The following is a 26011-nucleotide window of genomic DNA, read 5'->3' as shown; positions in this document are numbered from 1 at the left end:
GCAGGATTTCCCTAAGTCTTTAACAGTGACTTCTGGCTGTGAGAAGTCCTCACTCCATCACCCATCAATGATATTTCTGCTACCCGAGGGTGCTACGCTTTCTTATGTGTTTGGTGTATAAGGATCTCCTGGTATAGAACAAGCATTCTTCTTGAAGATCAGCTGTTCTCATTAAAAACACTACTTAGGACAACTGTAGCTCTAGCTATCACCTCCACAGAATTATAGAGAAGAAAGGGATTAGGAGGGAGCTAAATCTCCAGGACAGCAGATGAACCTTTGCCTTCCTGGCAATGAGTAGGATGGAAGCATCCAGCTATAGCATCTCTTTTGTGTCACCTTTCATTGCATGTGTATTAAAAGGTGAGTACCTCCTAAACCTGCCACTGGTTTACAGGCATTACCTGTAAAGTTCTTCTCCTCTATCACTAATTACTGGATTATAGATTATGGCTTTCAGTTGGTCCAAGTTGTCCCAATCTAATGGTTCATATTTACTGGAGATCATGGATATTAACACATACCTTTTTTATCTAAAGGCTAACTTGTATAAGATACTAATGGATAAAAATGTTTCAGTAAATTAAATATTCCGTGTCACAGTGGGGCTCATAGACCTGGGAAAATTAAGCTGCAAGTTTCACAGTTCTCCAAGGACAGGGATCTTTAGAGCTCTGCCAGATAAGGGTCTGCCAGCAGAAATGCTGGAGCCAGCCTCAGATGAGACCTGATATCACTACCCCACTAATTACCTGAATTGGTGCTGGCCCAGCTCCCTGGCTCTTTTTCTCTCTCTTGGTGATTTTTTTTAATCACAGGGGCCTCTTGGCCTTCTCTGGCCCTGACCTTTGGTCAGTGCCAGTGTAGTCCACAGATCTCAATGGCTAAATCTTGAGACAGAAGGTTGGGATCTTGATTCCTTCTTTCCTTAGAAGGCCTCTATGCTACTTACACAAATTTATTCATACCCTCCAGCATCCTTCAGGAGTTTCTCTTGCTGTGTTTGCCACAACCCCCATAATATACATGTATATTACTTATTACAGTTCTGCATCATTGGACATTTTATCATCAAAAGCCCCAAACAAGCAAACAAACACCTCTTATAACAGATCACTAAATGCAACTCTTGCTTTTGCTTCAGAGGAGGGCAGAGGCTTCAAAGGCTGGGAGCGATGCAGTAGATATTAAGTACTACCAGCAAAGGGCAGATGTGCTAAGATGTTGTGAAGTCTGGTTCTGCCCCCATTTTCCAATGCCCACCTCTGGACCGGGAACTGGGAACCAAGGGGCTGAGCAGGAAGTTGAATAGCACCCGTTGGAGGAGGCCCCCAACATCAAGGGAACTACAGAGAAGAGGTCCTGTGTGTGAGTGCGTGTGTACATGTATGTGTGTGTTTCTCATGAGGAGTGGTCTCAGAAGAGCCTACCAAAGTCCTCCACAAAACAGTTCTCTTTGACCATCTGCTCAACTCAGTGAGCACCAAAGCAATAAGACAACTGTACCCAGGCTTACCTGCCCTTCCTCCTTGTCCTTCTCCTCTCGCTCTGGTCCCTGCTGAGGGGCCCCAGAGGGTCGTAGCAACTAGAGAAAGGAAGATGAAGGGGCTCACCATGTCCTGGGCTTCTCACTGCAAGTTTTCTGGCCTCAGGACCATCTATCTTGCAGATGGAGGAAGTGGGGGGTGGGGTGGGTTTGGAGGGAGTAAAACTGCATAGAGAATAAAGTTTTAGTATTAAATTTGGCAAGATATTCTATTGCCCAAAATGCTTAGGGGGCTTAAAATTTTTTTATGATGAAATATACATAATATAAAATTTACCATTTTAACCATTATAAAGCATACAGTTCAGTGGCATAAAGTACATTCACATTGTTGTGCAACTGTCACCACTCTCCATCTCCAGAACTTTTTCCTCATCTAAACTGAAATTCTATACCCATAAAACAATAACTCCCCACTCCCCCTTCCTCCAACCCCTATTAACCACTGTGCTACTATTCTGTCTCTGTGAATTTGACTGTTTGGGTATGCTCTGTATAACTGGATTCATACAGTATTTGTCCTTTTGTGAATGACTTATTTCACTGAGTATAATGTCCTTAATTTTTATGCATGTTGTAGCTTGTGTCAGAATTTCCTTCCTTTTTAAGGCTGAATAATATTCCTTGTATGTATATACCACATGTTGTTTATCCATTCGTCTGTTGATGAACACTTGGGTTGCTTCCACCTTTTGGCTGTTGTGAATAATGCTGCTGTGAACATTGGCCTACTAGTGTCTGTTGAGTTCCTGTTTTCAATTCTTTTTGGGCATACACCTAAGAGTGGTATTGCTGAGTCATATGATAATTCTGTTTAACTTCTTGTGTAATTGCCAAACCTTTTTTCTCAGCAGCTGCACCACTTTGCATTGCCACCAGCAAAAACGCACTAGGGTTTCCAATTTCTCCACATCCTCACCAACATTTTAGAAGACTTTTTATTACATATACTGAGCTGAATATCTGCTGGACCAGCCCATGATTTCCTTCAAGGGCTCAGAAGAGCAAGCTGTGAGAGCCAGTGTAAAGGGTTGAGTGGAGTGAGTGTAACTGAGCAGGACCCTATGGGACCTTCCGAGGACAGACCCCTCCCCGCATGTCCTCTGCTATATCTCTTCTCCAAGTACCTAGATGGCAGTATTGGATGCACATTTCCCGAGTTGATTTACAGAGGCTAAAACCCCCACCAAATGGAAGACATTAACTGCGTGATGACTGTGAGCACGTAGCCCCCAGACCTAAGGAGCCTAAGGATTGATAATGTTAACCCCTGTGACACTGCCCTGTTACCTCACCATCAGCCAGTCAGGGAATTGTGCACAAGCTGATCACATACCCTGGAAATCCCCTCCCTCACCTGGCCTTTAAAAATGCTTCCCTGAAACCCATGGGGAATTTGGGTTTTTTGAACATGAGTTGTCCTGGACTCCTTGTCTGGCACCTTACAATAAATGCTGCACTTTCCTTCACCGCAACTCAGTGTCAGTAGATTGGCTTTACTGAGCGCACCTAGTGGACCCAAGTTTTGGTTTGGTAACATGACGATAGCTACCTTTTGCTTGCTCTCTACATCCTATGGGGTCCAGTTTGGAAGCAGTCAGATGGTAGTGACTGTTAGGAAGTGGCTGAGGCTGGTGCAGTTTCCTCTGTCAACAAAATCCTGAGGCAGTAGCCTTTGCTTCTTAAGATCTGAGAACGAGGAAGGCCCAGAGCTCTGGATCATAGTCTACCTCTTTGTATCTTCTGTGCCTACAAGTGGGCAAAGTGAGTAAAACCAAGGCATGCAAATTGGTTCTTTATTTTGTACAGATTCGTCCTTTCCATTCTTTTCAAAAAGATAGGAAGAGTTACAGAGCTAGACGCTCATGACTCAGAGATTATCAACCCACTTTTGCAGACTGTTTATTTTTGTCTTCCTCTTTTATCATATGGCTAGTTTTAAGGTCAGAATGAAGACTACTAAAACCTGCAACATTAATGGTCATGGTTTCTTTTCCTCTCATTGTCCAACTTTGTCTTCCTTGGAGCTTCCTATCGAATACACAGTGGTACATGGGTGCCATCTCCTATTTCCTCAGCTTTATCAATGGTGGAAATTATTCCTCATTTAGCCCTTTTTATGAACTTACTAATTTCTTCATAAAATGTGTTCATAAACTTCTACAGCCATGGTCCACAGTTACGCAATTAAAGTTGGATAAAATGAGCATTTTCTGGCGATAAAAGCTGAATGAAGTAGCTAAGGGCCTCAGGTGAAACCAAGGGTCCCCTACCCAGCATTAATCAGCAACATTAATTGATAATCTTAGCAGTTATCCTTAGCACTTTACAAGCATTAACTAAACCTCACAACATCTTGTGAAGCAGATATTGTTTTCTCTGTTTTTACAGATGAGGAAATGATCTTAAAATGACTAAGAAGCAAATTGCTTAGAGAGTATCTGCCTAAGCCTTTGACTTTTCACAGTCATGTGGTGGGGAAAAAACAGGACGGGTAGATGGTTTCTCCTTCTCCACCTTCCCTCCCCCAACTAAAAGGCTGCTTGGAATTTCAAAAACATTTTTGAAACAACATTATTATTATTTTTTCCTTTTTGCCGAGGTCTTTGAAGACTTTAGAAATCATGAAAAATCTATTTCTGTAATTAAAATGTGAAAACAAAAGCTATTTGTAGCCAAAAAACATCCCATTAATGTAATTTCCTTATGGTGGATTGACAAGTTCAAAGCAGGAATGTATGTTGCCATGGCCACCAGATTGTATTTGCTCTGCTGGTTCATTTGACTTAGCTGCTGGAGGAGGGTAGCTTTCAGCCAGGAATCACTGAGCATTGTTAGAATAGATTTGTAATTTTTATATAACACCTTCTCTTTATAGATCTACACAGATAACAGCTGCAAATTGTTTACAGTCACTTTAGGGACAGAGTTTTCAGAATCTCTCAGGAATATAAACGACAGAAGGAGGCATAGGAGAATGCCTTTTCTCCCTTCTCAAACATCTCATCCGTAACAGGCCGTAAATAAATATTTGTCAAAAAGATGGGGGATGGATGAATGGATGACTCATTTTCATGCACCCGCTGCCAGAGTTAAACTTTGGGTTTATGGGGAGGGAGGTTGGGAAAAGAAATTGCGATACAGAAGAAAGGGAAGGGGAAAGGGGGATGTCAGGAGAGAGAAGGAAGCAGACATTCTGGAGTGGTTTGTAATCTTTCAGATACAGGGGTGCAGAATGAAAGCTGTCCTTCTGCAGTGACAGAGGGAGAGAGATTAAGAGTGAGTGGGAGAGATTATGTGTGCTACTTTCCTAAGACCACTGAAGTCAAATACACAGAAAGCAGTTAAATCTTATTAGCCCGATGATGCTCCCAACCTCCTCTAACTCTCTTCTTTTACTATGGTTATAGGGTCTAATAGTAACTGAGAAAAGGTTGGGGAGCTTCCTGTCTGGAGGGGCAGGGGTGGTTTCCTGGTACGGAGCCAAAGAATGAAGTTTGCTTTATTTATCAGGACCAGGTGACTTTCATTTTGAATTACGCATTTTCCTTCCCTGATAAATGAAGCCTCCTGCCTAGGCCTTTGGGTCAGAAAGGGCTTCTGCTCCTCACATACAGCACCAAGCGTTCACATTGTAAAATGATGGTTCCGCAATAGCAGTGGAAGTGGCAGTATTTCAAAGTGAGTGGTTTTCTCCCTTCCTTCTCACTGCTACCCCATGTTCAGTGTTGTCTAAGCAAATTCTGATAGTGTCTTTTGTGTCTGTATATGCCTAAGTAAGCAACAGGCAGGATAAAGTAAATGTCTTCCAAATCTCCATTTATCATGAACACAGATTATAGTTTCGGCTCTTTTGCTTGATGCAAATAAGCTGACAGATGTATATCCATTGGCAGCAAATCTTATGGCTGACATAGCTGCTGAATTTATGTCTGTATTTTTCCTGGGGAGGGATAAATTGTGATATAAAATTTTTTGGTGCTAATGCTCCCTGACCTTTCTGCTTCACTCCTCTGATTCAGCCCTGAAAGTACACCTTTTCAGAGCTCTAGTCCCATTTCACCCATTTCCTCCTCAACTTCCTCAGCCGCCACCTGCCACCAGTTACATCCTTTGCTCAGTTATTCCATGGCCCTTGCGGGTAACTGTTTGATCATGATAACCTGATATATTAATTCACACCAAGTACTAAGGGATGATAATAACGAAGTGTATAATTTCTCAAATGTTTCCACTAAGATCCTAAGTTCACTAAAGTGAATAAGTATCTCTAATGGGGCTGAGGGACAGGTGGGAGGCAGGGGTGTAAGGTTGGGGGAAGAAAGGCTGGAGGGGAAGTGCTTAAAAGGTTTATTTTAAATTAGTTATCGTTTAGGTTACTTAATGCTCTAGCCCATCTGAAATTCCCAGCAGAATACACTTTCTACATGCCTTGTTCATCCTGTGCTTTTGCAAACTTCCAGCACACTGCTGTGCACTTTTGAAGGTAAACAGAGGTAAATCTGTAATTCAGATGAATAAATCTGTTATCCTTTATCCCATCCTTTAAAAATTGTTATTAGTATTAATATATTATAAAAGTAATATTTGCTTTTGTAAACTTCAAGTAATACAGAGGAGTATCAAGAAAAATGCCCCCTATTCTTTTTTTTTTTTTTTTTTTTTTTTGCGGTACGCGGGCCTCTCACGTTCCGGAGCACAGGCTCCGGACGCGCAGGCTCAGCGGCCATGGCTCACGGGCCCAGCCGCTCCGCGGCATGTGGGATCTTCCCGGACCGGGGCACGAACCCGTGTCCCCTGCATCGGCAGGCGGACTCTCAACCACTGTGCCACCAGGGAAGCCCCTCCCCTATTCTTAATTCCATTCTTTTTGGAGAAAATCACTAATAATAATTTGCTGGTTATTGTTTTCAGACTTTTTTTTTTCTTTTTTGGTAAATGCATATCATTATATGATCTGTAATTTATTATAAATTAGTTAAGTGTGCCTGTGTTTTAGCTTTAATCAGTACCTTAGGGCTGATTAGTTAATCTTTGACGTACCCTAATCAAGGTAAACTTTCAAGGAATGGTCAGTTACAACTGAAAGACTAATCAGAAGGCCCCACTCTGGAGGAACTAGCTCTCCAGTTATTTATTTTTAGTACAATGGATATTAGAAATAATATTTCCTTAGTAAGACTGTTAGTGTTCAAGACATGTGAATTGATTAGAAATATTATATAGGCCCTCCTGCCCTTGATGAATAGGGAATAAGAATTTAAGTGCAGTCCTATACCATTTGCCTGGCACTCTAGGTTGAGGATTTTATTCTGTCTTGTGGGCACTTCTTTGAGCTAAGAGAATTGAGTGTAACTGTGTTTGTGCCTGCCAACTAATAAATTTTTGTCTCCTGAGCAAAAGTCGATGTGAGACCTGCTTTCATTGTACCAAATACCCACTGGCGGGGTAGTTGTGGGAGAAGAGTCCATTACTATCACCTACTTCTAACCTTTAGAGCCTACAGCTCTATGAAAAAGAACCTGATGATTGTGAACAAGTTGAGTTGGGTCAAGTTCCCAACGTGTGTATAGCTAATATAAATAAATAATAAGTAAACAGATATTAAAATATATACTCATTTAAAACAAAAAAAGAAATAGGATTATAAATATATACTGTCTGCTCAAGATACGTTGTTGAATAAATTTCTAATTATAGGAATTTTGTGTACCTGCAGAATATTGGTGGAAGAGATTTTTGGGTAAGATGGAAATCTTCTTAAATTTCTATCACATAAGTGAATATTTGTCCTGCTGATGAGTTATCTCTTGAGGCAGGCTAGGCATTTTAACATATTTACTTATTTCCTGATTTTAGTAGTAAAATACATTAGTCATGGAAGGATTGAAAAAAATCCAGAAGAAAGTAAAAATCATCCCTAATCCTCTCATTTGGATATAACTGTGTTATTGACAGTTTGGTGTGTTTCCTTCCAGTGTGAGTGTGTGTGTGTGTGTGTGTGTGTGTGTGTGTGTGTGTGTGTGTGTGTGTGTGTACATCTGTACATACTTATAAATAAAATCATACTGTAAAATCATAGTTTTGTGTTATGCTTCTTTCACTTAGCATTATATAGTGAGCATTTCTGCAGATCATTAAGATGACTTGAAAGCATAATTCTGTAATTGTCTAATAATTCCACCTTATAGATGGACCATAGCTAAACCATTTCCCTGTCATCGGATATTTACATATCTAGGTTTTTTGTTTTAACATTATCATATTGTGACATACTTTAGACCTAAAGTTTTGCACTCATCTCTGATGCTAGACTTCCGCGTATACTTTGGAAAGCATAGTTTATACATGACCTATTTCATCCTTCTCATTCATCTGTCATCCTCCAAAAATAAACAAAAAAAACCTCTGTGACCTCATGCTCTGTCGTTTAGAAATATTTGGAAGGCTTTTAGGGGAAAAAATTAGAATGTTCTAAGGAAGAGTACTGTTGGTGTTACAAGCTATGCTTTGTTTTGAAAAAATAAAAAGCCACTTTGTGTTCTTTCTAACGGCTAGTTTTGGAAGCATGGGCTTAGGATTCTAGTCTGACTTGACCATCAGAGTAGCTCCTTGCTCAGCGCCATTCTTTCCCAATGGATCTGGCTTGTTCTGCCATCATAATGCCATCCACTGAATGCCATCCCTGCCATCTCTTCAATCTGAGCTCAAATGATCCTTCCTCCTTCATTCCTGTTCTTTTTGTTGTTGTTGTTGGAGGGGAAATAAACATTTAAAGCTTTTGACACCAGCAAGTGTCAATGGCATCCATAGATCCCAGCCCCAAGCTGTACAAAGTAAGAGTGAGGTGGTGCTGGCCATCTTGCTTAGCGGTGAAGCAGAGAGAATTCACAGCTGTTCCCTGCTAGCCTTCTTATCTCATGAGTCTGTGAAGTGACAGTTTCCATGGGCTCGAAGTAGATGTTAGGAAAATTTTTAGCGTCCTCTGACCCTGGAAGCTGCTAATTAAAGTGTCACCAAGATGCTTCCATCGGCTCTGAGCTGGTTACACATACATTTGAAAGAGCTGCCCTTTCTCCTTTCTGTCTCTTGTACCCCATTGTGAGTGCTGTGGGTGGTCGGCAGATAATAACTGATAATAACCCTCTCCTATCCTTTCAAACCTCTACAGAAATGCAAATTGCTGCCTTCAGAAGAAAGCACACAGGCATATGAATTTTATATCAGCAGGGATTACCAATGAGTCATGCTTGATGTTGTTGTATAAACCATTCAGGTGGGAAGCCTAGCACTGCAATAAGAGAATATGGTGGGGAGTGTCTCTCTTTCCTGAATGTTCAATTATCAGAGAGCACACAATACACACGCGTCCCAACCCACAAAAACAGACAATTACATAAAGTGTATGCCAAAATCTCCACAGGGAGGAAAGCTAAACTCTTCAAAATCAAATGTTTATCACAATGCAGAAGAGAAAAAATCTGGAAGGTGGTAAGCAGAATTAATACCTGAGCAAGTGCCAAAACTCATGCAGATGTGTGTTATTTATGCCCTTAATTGTTATTTCCAGTAGGTGTCTGGCTGCCAGTGCACCTGAGTTAAATACTGTAAAATAACAGATGTCACACATCACAAGAACAATGGGGAGTCAACATAAGCAGCAGCATAAATCTGATTACCTTAGGTATTAGGGAAGAAAAAAGAGGAAGTCCACAAAAACGGATGAGCCCGTGTCTGTAATTTATAAAACAAATGATCCCATTCAAATATGTTCTACACTAATTATATATCTGCACTGAATATACTGAGAGACAAGCCATCCTGAAATAACAGCCTATTTGGGTAACAAAGTTTCCCTTCATTTTTAAAAGGACAAAGGAAAGGGGAGAATGAGAATGAATGAGAGGCAACAAAAGAAGAGAACAAAGTCAACCAGTGCCATTTTGTAGAGAAAGACATTTTGCAAGAAAAAGACTGAGAAGAACCTTCGATGTAAATTTTAAAAGCATCATTAATGATCCGGCAGAGAGAAGATGTTCCAATGAGGCTTACAATCTAGCACCAAATGATGGTGCTGAGAACACCACAGACTGAGATAGTTTACAAAGACTTAAGGGAGCTCAGAGATTTGAGAAAAAAAAAAAAAAAAGGAAGTACAGGATACAACTGAGAAAAGTGAATGCAAACACACCACCCGGGAAAAAAAAAATCTTAAATAAGGATACCTAGTTGGAGAAGAACTGTGTAAAGCCTGGATGTGGAGTGAAAGCTGATTGCAAATCCTATCAGAATTGCAAGGTAGTATTTCAACAGCTCCAAACGGTGAGAGTTCTCTTGGGGTTTTTAATGAAGAGGTGTCTTTTTTTTTTTTTTTTTTAATAAATTTACTTATTTTTGGCTGTGTTGGGTCTTCGTTGTTGGGTCTTCGTTGCTGCGCTTGGGCTTTCTCTAGTTGTGGCAAGCAGGGGCTTCTCTTTGTTGTGATGCGTGAGATTCTCATTGTGGTGGCTTCTCTTGTTTCGGAGCTCAGGCTCTAGGCGCACGGGCTTCAGTAGTTGCGGCACATGGTCTCAGTAGTTGTGGCGCACAGGCTTAGTTGCTCCGCGGCATGTGGGATCTTCCTGGACCAGGACTCGAACCCATGTCCCCTGCATTGGCAGGCAGATTCTTAACCACTACGCCACCAGGGAAGTTCTGCAAAGGTGTGTCTTTATGAAGCATTGACAAAGGAACTCATGTCCCTCTTTACTAACATAATGAGATCTTCATTACATAGCTGACTAAATGAACCTTGATCACGGTGTTGAGTACATTTGGGGTCGTGTAAATATGCACGTGTGGCTGAAACTGTTCTGATTCTATCATTTCTAGTTAAACAATTTAACAAAAATTTGATTATACCAACCTATAATTTTCAGAGTCTAAGAAACTATTTAAGGATAATAGCATTTACTAAATACCAGGCATTGTTGTAAGCACTTTACATATTTAACTAAATCCTTATAACCCCCCGAAGTAGGTGCAGTTTTCTTCCTCCTCATCAGATGGGGAAACCAGGATGCAGAGCTTAATGAAACATCCCTAAATCATACATTTAATAAACGGTGATTCTGGGATTCAGACCCAGGCAAGCTGTTCATGATCTTTCAGCACTACACAGAACTTCTGTGTGTGGGTAGAAAAAGAGGCTTACTCCATAATTCCCTTCAATTTGTCAGATAAACTTTATCTCTGAATAGGACTGGAAAGGCTGATGATCTATGGCCAGGCTATACCATTCATCCTCCTGTATGCCTACATGTCTCCTCACTCCCAAATATCCAGTTCCCTCCCAAAGGTGATCCAAGTGGTCTGCCAAGGCACGGAGTCAAACGTTAAAGTCTGTGGCTCCAGCACCGGGACCTTTTTCATCTTTGGCCCATTGAGCTGCGATGGTCTTTGAGAGACATGGACATGCCAGAGACTATGAAAAGCTTTTATAGATCTAAGTACCCCTCATGAATTTTGTCATTCAGTTGAGAAATTAAAACTAGTTAATTCTGGGAGGTTACTAAAAACAACTGAAGTAATATAATTTTTGAAACATACTCGATTGAAAACATACATTAGTATATGTTATTTATGAAACGTTGGTTTCTTTGCAAACACTCTTTGTCCCCACAGAACCATGAAGTACAGGTAGCTGCCCCCATGACAGTGTTTTGAAGGAATCAATAAAATTGTGACTATCAAAGAATACATTTCTCACTGGGCTGCCATGATGCTATTCTGTTTTCCTCCCTGTCTTGAGTCTCCCAGCATTAGAGTCATGACTTTTTACTGGGCAACAAAAGCACACTGCCTCTGAAATAGCATCACTCAAATCCATGTGCAAAGCATGGTGAGTGTCTTGTAACTGACCAAGTTCCCTTCCCTGCATTGGCACCTGTGAACCTCAGAGTCAGAGTTGTGACACAGCCTTGATAAGTGTTGCTCTTTAATCTCTCACCATCTTTCCTATTCTTAACATTTACCAAGTCTCTTGACTTATTATTTTACTGTTATGGGCTGAATTGTGCCCCATGAAAATTGGTACGTTGGCATCCTAACCCCCAGTACCTCAGACTGTGACTATGTTTGGAGACAGAATCTTTAAAGAGGTGATTAAGTTAAAATGAGGTAATTAGGGTGGGCCCTAGTCCAATATGATTGGTTTCCTCATAAGAGGAAATTTAGACACAAACATGTACAGAAGAAAGACCATGTGAAGTCACAGAGAGAAGATGGCCATTTATACGTCAAGTAAGAAGAAACCAATCTGAATTGTGAGAAAATAAATTTCTGTGGTTTAAGCCTTCCAATCTGTGGTACTTTGTTAGGTCCACCTGTTATGGACTGAATTGTGCCCCCCAAAACCAGGAAGACAGGCCCAACCAGAAACCAATCCTGATGGCACCTTGATCTTGAAGTTCTAGCCTCAAGAACTGTGAGAAAATTAATTTTTGCTCATAATTACTAAGCTCTCATTTCTCTGCGTGGGGCTTAGGAGTAAACAAGTCAATGGAAATGAACCCTGCTTTTGAGAAGGATGGAGCAGATGGACCAGAAAACAGAGTCTGAGCTCCAACTGGGAACTGCTGTGTTTGGGTCGTTGCAGTGGACTGAATGTTTGTGTTCCCCCAAGTTCGTATGTTGAAATCCTAAGCCTCAGTGTAGTAGCATAATGAGGTGGAGTCTTTGGGAGGTAATTAGGTCATGAGCCCTCATAAATGGGGTGAGTGTCCTTATAAGAGAGGCTCTTGTTCTCTTTTAGCCACGTGAGGATACAATGAGTCGTTGGCAGTCTGCAGCCTGGACAAGAGCTCTCACTAGAACCCATCCATACTGGCACCCTGATCTGGGGCTTCCAACCTACAGAACTGTGAGAAATAAGTTTCTGTTGTCTATAAGTCAAGCCACGCAGTCTGTGGTACTTTGTTACGGCAATCCACACTGACTAAGGTGTGTAGGAACTGACTGGACTTGCCTCTTTAACTCTAGCATGGGAGCCTTAGTGGTGACCCAGCCCAGTGATGGTCCAAAAAGACTTGTTTTAGTGTGAATCTGCTGCCAGCCACATCCACCCTGAGCCAGAGTGTCGCAATCCCAAGGATAATTTTCCATGGGACTGGGAGAGTTGGAGATTAGATAGACTACAGGTTTGGTACCACTTATTGATTCTTTTACTTCATCTGAGAAATACCTTTCACCTTTTAAGAGACTGAGATTGAATTCTCAGTTCAGTAGGTTCAAGTGATGAGATCAAAAGGATTATGCTCAACATTTTCTACTTGTTTCATGTCTCCTGGCTCACTCAGAGATCATCCAGAATGAGAGGCTGGAAATAAGCTGATAGAATTAAAATGTAGCGTGTGGCATATCCAGAGAAAAATAAGCTCTAAGACAGAATTGTGTGCCTGAGTCTGCCTACTACAGGTGTCTTTAATCAGTCAAATGAGATACCTGGCATAGGTTTTCTAGTATAAGAATACCTAGATTAGCAGCAGCACAGCACGGAGATCAGCTCGGTGCTTTGCGACGACCTAGAGGGGTGGGATAGGGAGGGTGGGAGGGAGACGCAAGAGGGAGGGGATATGGGGATATATGTATGCATATGGCTGATTCACTTTGTTGTACAACAGAAACTAATACAGCATTGTGAAGCAATTTTGCTCCAATAAAGATGTATTTAAAAAAAAGAATACCTAGATTCATTATTTAGTTATATACGTATATATTATGCAGCATATATAAAGGTTTATTATATATATGCATATATATATATATGTATGCAGAGAGAGAGAGGGGGAGAGAGAGAAAGAGAATGAGAGAATTTATTGGAGGGATTCATCACAGAATGTATAGGCTTAGACATGTGATGGCTTCTACACAATCCCAGAGTGAAAACGGAAACCAGGGCAGTCTAGTAGGTCTCTAGACAGTGGAAACTATCTGACCATCTTTTACAGGCCCTGCTTCTGGAATGAATGTGACCCAAACTTTATTTTTTTAAACTAAAAAAAAAATCACTCTTCTCAAAGTGCAAAGTCCAGAGAGAGAGGGTCACACTCCATGACTTTGTGCCAAATCTCTGCTTAGGGTAAGGTACAGTTCCACTAAGACTTCACAGAGAGGTGAAGAAGTCATTCCTCTAAAGGGAATTAGGATAACAGTAGAAAGAGGGAATGAATCTCGTTTAGCCAAACAATGATAATAACAACGACAACAATAATGACAACAAATGTCCACTAGATTCTAAGACCTTCTTGTTTTGGATCTGGTGATCCGCCCAGGGTGACTCCTTTTCAGTGTGTTTCAGGCTGTTCTTGGCACCCTGTCTGAAAGAGGATGTCTACCTCTTGCTTTAGAAATCTATGTAACTGGTCATAAAGAGTTGTTAGCATTATTTAAGCTCTGGCCCAGAGCATAGTTTTAAGGACTGAATTACCATCTGCTGATGTTCAGGGCATGGTGTCTTATCACTGTCTTCCCGGCTGTGCTGGATGCCTGCTTTGCTAGTTCATGGAGGAAGCAGGGTGGTGTGAAGCTGTCCCTCTGCACCTTACTCTGTGTCTGTGTGCTTTTAGCTGGCTGCTCTCTTGTTGTCAGGCTGCTCTGCCCCAAGGCTAGGTGATGAGGGCTTTCAACTCATCTTGCTGGGAATGACATTTAGTTTTGGTTTAGGACAGCCTGTCCATATCATGTAGGCTGGCATATGTTACTTGGGAAGGAAGAAGATTCTGAGGGTTCATAGTACTCCCAGGAATGATTTTTCTCAAATTAATTAGCTGTCACTTTGAAGGGGAAGCATAGTAGTCATAAACTGTGGGTGGATAGGTAATAGTAACAAGTATACAAGAAGGCCACCTTCATGGGTCCCTGAGCAGCCCCAGGAATGCAGGGGTCTGGAATGGTAGGGCTTCCTCACTTCACTGTCAGAGCATTTATGTTCATTCTCACCCCTCAGCACTTCACTTCCCTTATTAAGTACCCATAATCCTGCTTCTCTTTCTCAGGTCTTGTCAGAGCAGACAAAAGGTAGTTTAATAAACACCAACACACACCAAGGTGCTAAGAACTGGGTGGACTGCTCTTCCAAGGGGAAAGTGCATTTTTAAATGGTAGAGCAATTTGTAGCACAATGGAATCAACTCTTTTGGTGGGATTTAGTTAACATAGTAGAGGGGAAAATATTATTGGACAATGGGGGTCTTCTTCATATCTTTGAAAGTGTACTTTATTGACCATTTCCTGATTCTGAACATGTGCAACCTTAGTGTGGGGCCATACAGCTATTGTGGAGAGAGGGAAATAACACTGATCAAGAAAAGGGGCCCGGTTTCCTTTGGCTGCAAACAAGTTCTGTGCTTTAAGGGAAGGGCTAGTGGAAGAAAAGCTGGAAAAGCTGGTTTGAATGGCATTTAGCTAACAAAATTCTCTCCTCTCTTAGCTCTCCTTAACCCCAGGAGAGATCACACTTTTTACCATAATACAAAGACCAAACGGTCAATACACACTTAGAGAGCCTACGCAGATAAACCATAAACTAATCGAGGGCAATGATTATACTTTCAACTCCTTTGTATAACACCATCCACCCTTATTTATTCAATTCATTTAGCAAACATTTATTGAGTGTCTACTATTTGCCAGACACTATGCTAGATGTTAGTGATTCTATATGATTAAGTTGTGATTTCTCTCCTTAGAGAGTGCACAGTCTAGCGAGGAAGACAGATGGGCACAGGATAGTTTTAAAACAATGTGTGAAGTGCATTCTTAGCTATAGGAATAAATTGCTATTGTATCATTGAAGAGGAAGAACTAATTCTGTCTAGTTTTAGAGACACTCTGGCATTTGAGCTGGTCCTTGAAGGACAAGAAGATTTCTCAGTATCTCATTAGCTCAGCATCCTGAATATAGCAAAGATGGAGGCAACTAGAATTCCTTGAAAGTGGAGTCCATTGTTTCTCTCAGGTTTTGTCTGGACTGAGGTTGAATCAGTTCATCTCATTAATGAAACCCCTGCATGGTTGTAGCACGGCATCATTTGGCCACATAATCAATGTTCCTGAGATTATCACACAGACACCGTATAGGAGTTGAGAACTTGACCTATTATGGATGCAAACGTAGTTAGGTGTTGAAATTGTCATTTCTCCTTTTTTTTTTTTTTACTTTCGAGGGGTTTTGTATTTTTTTTTTTTTTTTTTTTTTTGCTGTACGCGGGCCTCTCACTGTTGTGGCCTCTCCCGTTGCGGAGCACAGGCTCCGGATGCACAGGCTCAGCAGCCATGGCTCACGGGCCCAGCCGCTCCATGGCATGTGTGATCTTCCCGGACCGGGGCACGAACCCGTGTCCGCTGCATCGGCAGGCGGACTCTCACCACTGCGCCACCAGGGAAGCCCAGGGGTTTTGTATTTTTAAGTTGTCAGTCTTGATACCACACTTATAACCCCAGTAATTCAACCCAAGTACATCCTCATGGGTGACTGAAATGTGTTGCTGTGGTGACACAATCTGGCACCACTGAGCAGTCAACTCTAGAGCTGCAAATTTTAGATTTTACAATGAAATTTTGATCAAACTGGGCTTTTTTTTTTCTTCTAGTGATAGTTATCCATTAAGTAGCACAGTATTTACAAAATAAATGGTGAGAAGCCCACCACAAATTCTCTGTGTAGTTTTAGCGACTTTATTTTTAGCAGTAACAATCACATTATTCTGATGTATTGAATTTCTTTTTTCGGGCACTCTAAAAAAACTAACAGTTGAATGTTGTTTGAAAAAATTTATTGACTGGCTACTCCCATCAGTTGTTTTTGTCTGCATCTAGATAAGAAAAAGAACAAATCCTACCAACTATTAGGTTTTTCAAAAAGATAGGCATTTGGATGATATTCAGAAACAATGAGATGATTGAATCTGTCAATTTCTGTTTAAACTTGATACTGGGTATATATAAGTCTTTGCTGTTGTTCACTGTCAACCTTTAGATTTCAAAAATAGTAAAATTCTAATTTTCACCACAAGGAGGAAGTAGAGCACTAAGATTGTTATGCAATGGAGCCTAATGAAAAATATAGCGTATTTGTATTAAGAAAAACTGTAATCTGTAGCAAAAAAAATAAGAACTTTAAAAAAAAATCTTGACTAGAATTTAGTAATCTTTGTGGATTCGTATTCACATTAATTTCAGCCTCTTTATAGTTTGTAAATTTTCTACAGATTTCATCTTTGAGCTAAACATACGGTTTATGAAATGGACAAAGAAAAGAAATAACAATTATCAGTGAAGGGAAATACGTCACATTTCATCTTAAATGATAGCATGTATATTCTCAAGTATTTTGGGGTGATTATCAATTTTTTTTTAAGATAGCTGGGTGGGAAGTGTATATTTTTGAGGCTGCAACATCAGTGGAAAATATTCAATAGATCCGCCAAAGTAGTTGCATGATAAGGTTTAGCATTTAAACAGAGCCTAAACTTCTTTGAAAAGGTAAATATTTAATCTGTTTTTCTGGTCTTGCTTGTAGTTCAGGCAAACCTTCTAATTCTTGTCAAGTCTGATTAAATGTTCTTTTCCTTCAAGAAACATTCCTGATCTCATTGGACCTGAAGCGGATGACTTTTCTTTCGTGTGCATCAGAATCCCCTGGAAAAGTTCTGCCAACAGATTGTAGGCTTCTTCCCTCAGAGTTCCTGGTTTGGTAAGTCTGGGAAGGGGCCTGAGAATATGTACTTCTAACAAGTGCCAGGTAGTGCTGATGCTGTGGGTCTGGGACCACACTTTGAGAACCATTGTTTTAGCATGTATTCACTCAGTTTATGCTATCACATACTATTGCAGCAAAGTAAAGAATGTTACCTATTTGTTTGTTATGCTGGAATTTGGTTTGGCTCAGTATTGTTTGAAACCAGGTGGCTGTTGACTGTGGCTCAGTAAGTTTTCTCAGCCCTGCAGTTGGATATATTTATTAGGGTTTGACATGAATATTGCCCCACATCTTTGGGTATATTGGTTTCTCACGACATTTTGTGTTTGTATGTTGTGTCTTTCTGGGCACACTTGAAGTGGGCTGGGCCTTTTGTTCTGTGCTTGCCCTTAGAGCCCCCTAGAGCTACAGGAGCTACACACACCATGTGTGTACCCAAACCTTCATGACTGAAGACAAGTTAAAATATCAGTACATATGCTATTTAAGGAGTAATTCTTGCCAGAAACGCTAGTACTGATATAAAATGAGAATTAGGGAAGTGTTTGGTCTGAATCATTCAGCCTATATATCTATAGTCATTAGTTAAATGGAAATTGTTAATTGTCTATATTTCTTTACCTTTTGCCTCAGTGAAAGAAAAAATGAGCCTAACATTGTGTTGGGTATCAGCAGACTTCTATTGTTTTGGTCTCCGGTTTAGTGGGTAAATTGTAGCAACGTGATCTTTAGCCTTCCAGAGTAAGATGAAAATAGCCTCACTTACCTAAATAGATCCATTGAAAATGCAACCAGCAGCAGCAACAACAAAATCCTTTGTAAATATAAAGTGCCATAAATATATTTAGTAAAGAGAATCAATTCCATATTGTGGGTTTTACTGGTCAGATCTATTTCTTTACAGACCACACTTCTAGAAATAGAAGAATTATAAGCAGAAATGCATGGATCCACTGAGGACAATATAATACAATGGCAACAATTTAAATATACTGAAGATTAAAGCTGGCTATTTACCAGCATGGCGTAATGGGTATAGGACTTTATAAGGCACATGTTCTAGTTGCTTAACAAATCAATGCAGGCAATGCGATTAATCTGGTAGGCCCCATACACTCTGCCACTGATTCCTTGATTCACAGTAAACAACACATCCTTCGGAGGTTCTAGAAGTATGTGTAATCCCTGCAAAACAAGCTGTGGGATTCCAATTTCGAAATCATCACTGTCTTCTCTCTAGCCTAGGTGAAAGTACAAGATACCCTGAAGGGTCGTAGGAAGATACTGGATTCTTCTCTAATATTCCAACCCTAGCTTCAGGGCACTGAATAAAAAGGATTCTTCTGTGAGGGCCACTGTAAGAGTGTTTATGAAATGTTTTGAGACCTCAGATGAAGGCATGATATTCCACATGTTGGTACGCTCTTGTCAAAGCAAGATTTTTGATAATTTTTTTTTTTAATGAGGAGAAATGAGAGTTCTATTTGACCTGCAGAATGTGTTCTTGAATGATCCACGCTTACCAAGATGCCTATTTCTAGTCATCCCTGTCTGATGGTGGTTTGTAATTACAAGTGATTAAAGAGGGACAGGTCACAGCTGCTGGATGAGGCTGAGCACAGGCTTCCAAAGCAGCATCACACACCTACCTGCTGGTCCTGGCTGTGGGGCTCAACCTCTTAAACATTTGTCCACTGACTCCTTTTGCCCCCCTCTTGATGTTTGGCTGATTCATTTCGGTTTCCCTGCTCATGTTTGCCATTTCCTCACTTCAGCCAGTGCTCCTGAGGGCTTCTGGCAAAAGCATGGGCCGTGAAGTTATATTGCCTGGATTTGTTTCCGATTCCACCGCTGGCTTTCTGAGTCTTAGTTTCCCTCTCCCTAACAGGGAGATAGAAACTATCGAAACCTCCTGTCAAGATTTGCTGAGATAAACACAATTCCTGGCAAATATTTGTGCTCAACATATGGCAGTTGTAGTTATGACTAATTAGGTGTTAGCGCTTTTAGCTCGACCCTGTGTTACTTTGGCCACATGACCTGTGCTGCTTTCTCCTGCCCAATTCTGTGGCACTGATGTCCTGTCCCGCTTTTCTTGAGCTGGATGTATCCTCTGCTTCTCTTATAGTCCCCTTGCTTCCTCTCTTGGGGTTAGGGCTCCTGGGGTTAGGAGAGCTTCTGCTTTTCTGTTAGCACCAATATCATTATGCTTCAATCTCAGACAACAGCAAGCACTCTTCAGATTTTACCACATAAGGGGCCAGATAGGCAGTGGAACTGACCCATTGGTTTTGTCATCTGAGTAAACAGATGATCAACTCCTGAAAGATTTGATTTTAGAAATCAATATTCATTATCAGTGTGGTTAAAGTGACTGAATGAGTTGGCTATTGTCCCACTGATTACTCATTGATTAATTGGTTGTATGACCTCAGCATTCCTATTTTGTGAACAATTATTCCAACCCCAGCAAAGAAGACATTAAACTTCTTTTGTCTCCAGCCAAGTTTTAGGTGTAACCATTATGTGTTTTAATTTTATGCCTTCTTTTAGAGAAACCTCATTCAGTTGATTAGCTTGAAATATTTTCTGTACCCTAAAGCCAACTCATTTTGCTATTCTGTAGGTTAGAGAGGTCAGGCTTCTGGCGTCTGGAAGAGGCAGGCAACAAAGCTCAGAGAATTTATTTTCTGCTCATACAGAACTAGTGGATGGAGGATTTCCTCCTTGTGAAGCTTTGTAGGACACATTTTGGCACTCTAGAGAATTGGCAGGGAAAAAAGTAGGGTTAAATAATGAAGAACATTGCACACCGTGAAAAAAAGAGCTTAAAGAAAGATTTTTACCTAAGGAATAAGGTATAGCAATGTGGCTCTGTTTTCAGATGAATCGATTTTAGCTTGTCCTTTAACAATAAGTAAATGAGGAACTTCAATCTCCATTAATTTGAATACCTGTACTACATCACTGTAACCAATGGTTTGTTCTTTTGTCCCACGAATGAGCTGAACACAGGGCCTTACTTTAATATAAAGTGTACTGATTTTGTTGGATTCTATTGCATTCTCATGCTGCTAAAAAGTCTCTTTCATGCTCAAATTCCACTGTGTTTTCAATGTCAGATTTTCTTCTTTCAAAAGGAAAAGGGTCCCCTGTGGAAGTTTATGAAAGCTGACACATTTTCTTGTAAAATATCCTTCTGAGACCATATGGTTTATTGGTAAGCACATATTTTCGGACCTTTTAAAGTGAGTATTATGAAATTAATGTGAGATGTTTTTAGAAAAGTGAATGCTGTTGACTCAGTAGGGCAGAATGCCTGTCTCCTTTGTGGTTGTTACTCTTTATAATTCCCTGCAAAAGGCATTTTCAGGTAATTAAAAAAGGTATTTGGAGCAAAAATACTTATCAAAAGAGGTTATATAACACATGCACAGCAGCCACTTGTCAAAGTTAAATATACCCATTTCTTTCCCCCAAAGCCATTAGATCTATTACCACCTAATTGCTTGGAAAATTCATTTTCTTTTTCTCAAATCACAGCCTTAATTGAGGTCTGAAAGCTCACCAAGTGCCTCTTAAATCAGTAAACCTAACTTTTTTTTTTTTTTTTTTTTAGTTCTTCTATAATTTATCTTTGTGGCCAAGGGCATATTGTTTTCTTTGAGACAGTTATGGCAGTCAGTACTGGGAATAAAACCTCTTACTTTGAGAAATAAGAAAACTGAGGAGCATGTCTCATGTTTCTGATAATGTACACTGAGGCCAAGAATTCACAACAAAGTGAATAAATGTTGATGCAAGCATATTATTTAGTCACACTGAAACCAAAAGATTTTTAACCAGTTTATGTATTTTATCCTTAATGTCAGGATGTGAAACTCAAATCTGTTCTTCATTCTGACTATGGAAATCTGCCCTTTATGTAACCATCATCAAGAGTATCATATGTGTAATATATACAACCTTATTCCTTGTTATATAAACCCTGAAGAATGTACATAACAAGAAATGACTTTCTTTTTTTGTAGATTTTTTTAAAATTTATCTTTTATTGAAGTATAATTGAATTACAATGTTGTGTTAATTACTGCTGTACAGCAGAGTGACTCAGTTATGCATGTATATACACTCTTTGTCATTTTCTTTTCCATTATGGTTTATCACAGGATATTGAACATAGTTCCCTGTGCTATAAGTAGCACCTTGTTGTTTATCCATTCTATGTATACCAGTTTGCATCTGGTAAATAAACCAAAGCTGAAAATTATTTCTTGGGATTAGCAGATACAAGCAATAATTTTCAGCTTTGGTTTATGACATATCAAGCATCAATGGTGATTCGAATATCTAAATTGGTGTCCGAAACTAGAATTAATTTTAATTATATAAAACAGATGAGAATAAATGTGATTTTTTTTAATGAATATAGAAGCAATCATTCAGTTTAGGGTTGCTATTTTAAGGAATTACCTTGGGAAGCTATAAACAAATTTGAAAAAAATATTTTTCAAAATGTTTTTAAAACCCCTCTATCAGAATTGCTTCAAGGTTAGTTTATGACCTTATGACCTGTTTTGCCTTATTACTTTATTTATTTTTCAAAATTTTAAGAGTTTATTTGAGCAAAAAAGTCAATTGGAATTGGGCAGTGCCAAACTGAAAGCGGTTAGGAGCTCAGGGAGATACTTTTCTAGGGAAGAGGGAGAAATGGCCTCCGTGTTGAATTAATTTAACAATTCCCCCATTTTGGTCATCCTCTGATACATGAGATATTGACCAAAAATTTAGTATTAGCGCTACTCTCAGTCACCATCAGAGTTAAGTTGTTCTTGTCTCATTGTGAAACTCATAGGTTACGATGTCAGATCTGTGGAAGAGATTGTTTCTGCTGTTCATCTTGTTTCTGTTTCTCCAAGCATTGTGAGACCATCTAGTGTACTACTGGTGGCTGTGGACATGCATTTAAGACTTTTGAGAGAGCATAGTGCACCAGGGAGACTACAATGATAGCTACTAGGAAGATAATACCAAGAGAATGATGTATACTCCTTAGCCAGGGCCCCTGTGAACCAAACCAGTTGGTATCAAATAAATCAAAGAATATACCTGAAGGGGCAACAGTCTGTTTTAGCCAAGCGGTTTATTTGTTTATTTCCTCTCTTTGCTACAATTCCACAGGTGTTGATCCAGGTAGAGCAGAAAGTATTTGCTATGGCACAGACTCCTCTTTGTTCAGCCAAGAAGTAATCTAAAGCAATCCTATTATCTAAAACCACCTTAGCAAGAAAATATAGGCACTTTTGTTGTTCAGCTACGGGCTTAGCAGTAAATTAAGCAACATTTGCCAAAGCTAAGGAGCTCTGTCTTCCCGTGCACTAACAGAGAGAAAAACCAAGTAGTGAAAAGGCAAAGGAGTAAAGTTTTATATTGGAGATGAAGATCTTGATCTCTGAGTTTGGGAGAGCTGTCTACCTGAGAATGCCATCTGCTTCTGGGGAGGAACCTCCCTAGACGATTTTAATTTTAGATCTCCAGCTAGTGTGCAGTTCCAAGAGTCTAGAGGAGCCCATTTTAATTGGGGGATGTGGACCCAAGGTTCAAGTCCCTGAAGTTTGGCTGCCTTCTGGACAGTGAGGGGTACCTGGTATGGTCCCTGCCAGGGAGGTTAAAGGGCAGTCTTTGTTCTTAGTGATTCCAATTCAAAAAGGGTGGGAGAAAATTGGAAATGTTAGTCTGGAGAGTTGTAGCCAGATAATTGAGGATACTAGAAGAATTCAGGATCTAGTTTGGTTTATAGATATATAACAAAACCTCAAAGACAATAAATGGAACTAGAATCTGATATCCACAAGGCTGTGTTATAATTTTCTACTGAAACATAATTTTTTTTTTACAAACACCCTCATTTCTATCAAAGATAATCACAGCAAGACTAATTTGTTTGCAAAATAAGTCTAGTCTCATTAAATTTGGCCTGCTTATTTATGTAAATGTAGCAAGGATAGTGATTGACCATATATACTCATTTTAAATCTGCTTTGCTGGAATTTTTCGTAAGTTTTATTGGCTCCTTAAAGTCAACCTTAGTTCCTTAAAACTGTTTGGTCATATCTGATTTTATGGAATTCTCAAATATGATATTCCAGTCAAAGCCTTGGTAATATAACCAATGTTTCCAATCATGTCTTGTTACAAGGAGACCAGATCCTTATTGAAGTTATGCAAACAACTATATTGCTATGAAAAGAAAAATACTCAATAAATTTCTGTATTCTGGAGGGATTAGGTAGGGAGAAAAATTAAATATTTCAGTTCTGTTTACAGAGGTGTACTTTATAAAATTACTGTAAGTCATAGATATCTTAAGAGAAAAAAGAAAAAGTTTTCCTTAAATCTGGAAAAACAAAACATTAAGGAACCAGTAATGTTTCAAAGCAAAAGTTGTAAAAAATTCATAATCATCCTCATCAGTTTATTCAGTCCCATATTATTAATATTATTCTGCTTGAAGCCAGTTTTTCCTAATGGAAATTCTTACCCAGTTCAGTTTTACCCAGTTTTACCCAATTCTTACCCAGTTCTAGAATATTTGTCAAAGTCCGTTCTATGAATCTGTCTGAAGATTAGGTACCTCAAAATACATCAGAGTAAAACAGTAACTATATGTAAATGAAAAAAGGCTAAAAAATGGCCATGGTTGAAGATCTGATGAGAGTTCATTTGACAAGGAAATTTAGTTATTTTTGTGGCATATAATAATTTTAGATAATAATTGGACAATGACAGTATTGACAAATTTCTAAAGACTTTAGACAATTTCTGAAATAGCTATGTCAACAACATATATCCCTATACAGATAACATAAGGAGGATTATCATCACTTCTTACTTGACAGTGCTCCCATGTAATTTAACATACAAAATCAATCTCATTAGCTTAACATCTCTCTTTTACAAGGTGAGAGGCAAATTCTTTGAGGATTTTCAGAGGTCTTCTGGAAAATCTCAAAGTTGCTCTGAGGTAAAAAAGACTCCATTTAGAATTTGATTTTGGGAAGTTGTCAAATGTCAAAAGGTTTGGACATTTGACTATGTTGGATGTAAGATTATAAAATAATACTAAATTATTTATTTAACCAAAGTGGTAATAAAAGACTTTGAAGGCAAATACAGAAGGTTACATATTTGTGAACAAAACTTAATTCTTTTTTTTTTTTTTTAACTTTAAGACTTTTTTTTTTTAATTAATTAATTAATTTATTTATTTTTGGCTGCGTTGGGTCTTCGTTTCTGTGTGAGGGCTTTCTCCAGTTGTGGCGAGCGGGGGTCACTCTTCATCGCGGTGCGCAGGCCTCTCATTCTCACGGCCTCTCCCGTTGAGGAGTACAGGCTCCAGACGCGCAGGCTCAGCAGTTGTGGCTCACGGGCCTAGTCGCTCCGTGGCATATGGGATCCTCCCAGACCAGGGCCTGAACCCATGTCCCCTGCATCGGCAGGCAGATTCTTAACCACTGCGCCACCAGGGAAGCCCCAAAACTTAATTCTTTTAATATTCAGAAGATTGGGCTGATAAAGACAACCTGAAGCACAATAAATTATTTTGGTAAGACACAAAACCTTTGCTTTCCAAGTAGATTACGTGGAAAAAAATTTTTTTTCACAATCTCTTATCAAGATCAGACCAATAGTCCAATAAAACTTAGTCCTTTTGACAGAGAAAACCAAATTCAAATTTTACACCAGTGTACTTTTGCTATTAAAACTTATTCTTTGGGCTTCCCTGGTGGCGCAGTGGTTGGGAGTCCACTTGCCGATGCAGGGGACACGGGTTCGTGCCCCGGTCCGGGAAGATCCCACATGCCGCGGAGCGGCTAGGCCCGTGAGCCATGGCCGCTGAGCCTGCGCGTCCGGAGCCTGTGCTCCGCAACGGGAGAGGCCACAACAGTGAGAGGCCCGTGTACAGCAAAAAAAAACAAACAAAAAAAAAAACAAAAAAAAAAAACTTATTCTTTAAAAACTTAAATAAATCCATTCCAATTTTAGTTCGTTTGATCACTCATAAAATTCCTTTTCCAATACTCCTTTTCCATACTCCTACAACAAATTGTTTTAAATAAATTTATTTATTTTATTTATTTATTTTTGACTGCGTTGAGTCTTCGTTGCTGCGTGTGGGCTCTCTCTAGTTTGTGGCGAGTTGGGGCTACTCTTTGTTGTGGTGTGCGGCCTTCTCACTGTGATATCCATTCAGGTTTTGTCCTATGGTTCTTCTCTTTGTCATTTTGGAACAACCAGTCATGTTACTTTCCTTACCTACTTTTCATACATAGTTGTTTCCTTTCACCATTATTATTTCTAAGTAGTTTTAATTAAACACATTGATTAGATTTCTTAAATCTTAGAATCCTTTATTTCTAGTGGAAACTAAGAAGTAAGTAATTGTGAACTGTTTGTTACACTAGCATTCTGTAGATTGGCAAGTTTAGAAATATATTTTACAACTTCTAGAAGTATATTCTTCCTCATAGTAAATTTTTCAATGTGGCGCAAAACATGTTTACTAATAGACCAATATATCTTTACTTCATCTGTAAAAGGAAGCCAAAAGTAGATAAACCTCTGTTCAGCAATTAGCATTTCAGTATTTTATCTTACTTGGAAAGAATCTAGATAGTCAATGAATATATATCATTCAACTTATCTCAGTATAACTTTAAGGTTTC

The 26011-nt window shown here is 39.5% G+C and overlaps 1 protein-coding gene across 1 annotated transcript in view; it reads left to right on the top strand.

Moving 5' to 3' along the window:
* The window catches only part of LOC101281581 (T-complex protein 1 subunit alpha-like), a 77144-nt gene that overhangs the window by 2740 nt on the left and 48393 nt on the right, over positions 1 to 26011 (top strand).

Source organism: Orcinus orca, chromosome 9 (genome assembly GCF_937001465.1).
Source record: "Orcinus orca chromosome 9, mOrcOrc1.1, whole genome shotgun sequence".
Taxonomy (NCBI): Eukaryota; Metazoa; Chordata; class Mammalia; order Artiodactyla; family Delphinidae; genus Orcinus; species Orcinus orca.
This window is presented reverse-complemented; position numbering and strand designations above follow the sequence as displayed.